The following is a 4459-nucleotide window of genomic DNA, read 5'->3' as shown; positions in this document are numbered from 1 at the left end:
ACATATGGAAGAAGAGATCAATATGCTTAAGGATTTTCTGGATTTTTCTGATGATTTAATTATCAACTTTGATATTGATTTTGATTCAGAATTTCAAGAGTGTATGGATGAGTTGGATGATGATAGTAAAACTTTTTTTTCTGAAGTCTTGAGTCTTCACACACTTGTGTAGCCCTTAGGACCCATTTCCAATTTCATTCCCAAACCTTCCATAGTTGAGCCCCCTAAGCTAGATCTTAAGGAGTTGCCATCTAATTTGAAGTATGCTTTCTTAGGGCCTGACCAAACTCTTTCTGTAATAATTTCTTCAAATTTGATTTCTAGCTAGGAAGAGGAGTTACTTAAAATGTTAAAATATAATAAGGAAGCCCTAGGTTGGACCATGACTGATATCAAGGGTATAAGTCCTTCTATTGTGCAACATCATATACATCTTATAGAGAATTGCAAACCATCCACGGAACCCCAAAGAAGAGCTAACTTAGTGATGATGGAAGTCATTAAGAAAGAGATCCTAAAGTGCCTGGATCATAGAATAATTTATCCTATTTCTGACAGTCAATGGGTAAGCCCAGTTCACGTAGTGCCTAAGAAGTCTGGGATGACTGTAATTCTAACCAGTGTCCAATTAGGGTGGAGAGTGCGCATAGACTACAAAAAACTTAATGTGAGCAACCTAGAAGGACCACTTTCCATTACCATTCATTAACAAGATGTTAGAGAGATTAGCTAGACATGAATACTACTATTTTCTTGACCAGATCCTAATTGCTTTAGAGGACCAACATAAGACCACTTTTAAATGCTCATATGGAACATTTGCTTATAGGCGTATGCCCTTTGGGCTTTGCAATGCCCCTGCTACGTTCCAACGATGCATGATGAGCATCTTTTCTGACATGATCGAAAAAATCTTAGAAGTATTTATAGATGACTTTTCAATTCATGGGAATTCCTATTCTGAATGTCTTCATCATCTTTCCCTAGTTTTGAAAAGGTGCACATTTAAGAATTTGATTTTGAATTGGGAGAAATGTCATTTTATGGTTAAATTTGGTATTGTTTTAGGCCATGTAATATCCAAGGAGGGAATTAAGGTAGATAGAGCTAAAGTGGATTTAATTGATAATTTATCACCTCCTTAATCTGTTAAGGACGTCCGGTCTTTTCTAGGGCATGCGGGCTTCTATAGAAGGTTTATTAAAAACTTTAGTCAGTTAGCTCGACCTCTCACTTCATTACTTGTCAAAGATCAAACTTTTGAGTTTTCTAAAGAGTGCCTAGAATCCTTCAAAAAATTTAAGAAGGAGTTGACCAATACACCCATTGTTCAACCACCTGTTTGGATTGAACCATTTGAACTGATGTGTGATGCTTTAAATTTTACCATAGGAGTGATTTTGGGTCAAAGGATTAATAAGTTATCCACTATCATTTACTATACTAGTAGAACCTTAACTGATGTACAACTCAATTATATAACCACTGAAAAAGAATTTTTAGCTGTTGTGTTTGCATTAGAAAAGTTTTGGTCTTACTTAGTTGGTTCATATGGGGTGGTGTATACTGATCATTCTGCTCTTAGATACCCAGTTCAAAAGAAGGATGCCAAAGCCCATCTCATTAGTTGGATTTTACTTTTGCAAGAGTTTGATTTAGAAATTAGGGATAAGAAAGGAGCTGAAAACCTAGTTGCAGACCATTTATCCCGGCTTCTCAATTCCTTGACTGTCGATTCTCCAGTCAACGAGAGCTTTCTAGATGAACAGTTATTTACAGTGTCTAGTGAACTATGGTTTGCTGACATTGTTAACTTCTTAGTTTCAGGTGTGATTCTGGATCACTGGTCCACCCAAGATAAGTATAGGTTTTATTCTCAAGTTAAACACTTTTTCTGGGATGATCCTTATTTGTTTAAGATATGTCCGGATCAGATTATCTGATGATGTGTTCCTGATCATAAGCAACATTATATTCTCTCTTTTTACCATGATTATGCATGTGGTGGACACTTTGGACCTAAGAAAACTGCCGCACAGATTTTTCAATGCCGATTTTATTGGCCCACTCTGTTTAGAGATGCTTTTGATTTTTACAAGGTTTATCCCGCCTGTCAGTCTTTTTGCCATATCAATAAGAGGAACATGATGCCTCTCAACCCTATTTTGATAGTTGAGATCTTTGATGTATAGGGCATCGATTTCATGTGACAATTCCCTAATTCCTTTGGAAATTTGTACATACTTCTGGCTATTGATTACGTTTCTAAATGGATAGAGACCATACCTTGTAAATCTAATGACCACAAAGTGGTGGTTCAATTTCTCAAAGAGAATATTTTTTTTCGCTTTGGTGCACCACGTGCAATAATTAGTGATAAGGGTACTCATTTTTGTAATCGACCTTTTGAGGCCTTAATGAAAAAATATGGGATCACCCATAAGTTATCTACCCCTTATTACTCCCAAACTAGTGGTCAAGTGGAGATGTCTAATAGGCAGATCAAATAAATCTTGGAGAAAACTATTAATCACAACCGTAAGGATTGGTCCCTTAGGCTCATTGATGCCCTGTGGGCCCATCGGACTGTATTCAAGATCGACCTTGGTCAGTCTCCCTATCGTTTGGTGTATGGGAAAGTTTGTCACTTACCAATTGAGTTGGAGCATAAGGCCTTTTGGGCCATCAAGAAGCTAAACTTTGATTTGTCTGATGCAGGAATTCACAGTAGGCTCTAACAATTTGCGTTGGAGGAACTTAGGAATGATGCCTATGAAAGTTCTAGGATTTACAAGGAAAATATCAAAGCTTTCCATGATAAGCACATTCTGCGTAAAATCTTTTGTAATTGGTGATAAGGTCTTATTGTATAACTCTCGATTGCATCTTTTCCCTGGTAAGCTTAGATCCAGATGGGATGGCCCATTTATTGTCCATAATGTATATCACCATGGGGCTGTGGAGATTCTGAATCCAGAAACAGGGGTAATTTCGAAGGTTAATGGTCAGCGTTTGAAACCGTTCCTTGAGTTTCCTACTACTAGTAGTGAAGAGGTCATAGATCTCTATGAACCTCTTTACACTGATGAATAACTTTTAATCAGGTATGACCCCCTTGCATTGTCTTCGCTTTTAATTCTTTCCATGCATTGAGGACATTGCATGACTTAAGTGTGGGGGAGGGAAACCAGTTTTTGTTTTTTCCACTTTGTTTTGTTTGTTTTTCTTTTTATTTTTGAGCTTGCTAATGATGAAGTCCTACTTTGGCTTTTGGCTAATGATCATACCATTCGGTTGCTTGATGTATGAAAATAAAAGTTTTGATTAAAGGTACCCATTTTGAACGTATAAAAACCCTGTTGAGAAGAAAGAAACAAACATGTGTCTTGAGATGAGACTTTCTTTTGAAAAATAAGAGACCCTTGTTTTATGGTATTGGACCAGATGTAAGTCTGTGGGTTCCTTGTACTTTTGATTTGGAGTTGAAACATTCTTTTTAATTTGGCATGAGTTGACAAATGCACAAATTTTAAATGAAGTGTGAAATGCAGTATAAAGAAGAATAAGAGTTGATTACCTTGGAACTAGACAAGGCATTGCACCTCAGGAAGCGTGGTGTCTTGATCGAAATTCCCAAGGAGAAAACTTCTAAAAGAACTCTAGCATCACTGTCTTTGTGGGCATATGCAAAAAGCGAAGCTACATAGTAATTTAGGTGTCTAGTGTTTGCTCAACCATGTCATTCAGGCCAAAAGTAATGAAGTAGAATAGAGTCTATTAAGTGAAAAAAGAAGAAAAAAATAAACAAATGTCATTAATGCTAGGTAACATGTTTGGTCAAAAACACTCCAACGCCTTAGTCATTGGTTCCCTATTTATTCACTAGTGGTTTTACCTTAAGATAAGGATATTTTGGAAGAGACGAAGTGAGTTCCAAATTAAGAAATATGCTAGTGTCTGTATTTGATAAAGGGTAATAAAAGTTCAAGTGGGGGGTCTCTTGTAAGAGGAATTATCTTTGCTTCGGATCGGTATGGCCCTTACCTTTAGCCAAGGTTGGTATTTATTTATTTTGAATTTTGGGTGTATATTCACTACAAACACCCACCAGACACAACTCGTTCACTAGGGGTGACCTAGGGGTTTAAAGGCTTGTTGCACATGTTAAGTGCAATCGTGATTCCTACGAAAGTGAGTTAGGTTTTTTGTTTTTATTTTGCTCGAGGATTAGCAAAGTCTAAGTGTGAAAAAATTCTGATGAGCACATTTATGTGTGAAATCTAGTGTAGTAAATCATGCATTTTACATATTTAGGATGGAGCTACCTTGTGTTTTACTCTCTTTTTGCAGGTTTTATATTTTCAAGGCCTTAAGGACTATCGGGTGCTATATCTCCAATTTTACACGCAAAGAGATCATATTTCTTTTCATGGTTGCGAAGAGGACGAAATTCTGAGCA

Source organism: Macadamia integrifolia, unplaced genomic scaffold (assembly GCF_013358625.1).
Source record: "Macadamia integrifolia cultivar HAES 741 unplaced genomic scaffold, SCU_Mint_v3 scaffold2298, whole genome shotgun sequence".
In the NCBI taxonomy this organism is placed as follows: Eukaryota; Viridiplantae; Streptophyta; class Magnoliopsida; order Proteales; family Proteaceae; genus Macadamia; species Macadamia integrifolia.
The sequence above is the reverse complement of the archived record's forward strand: the minus strand, read 5'-3'. Positions refer to the sequence as shown.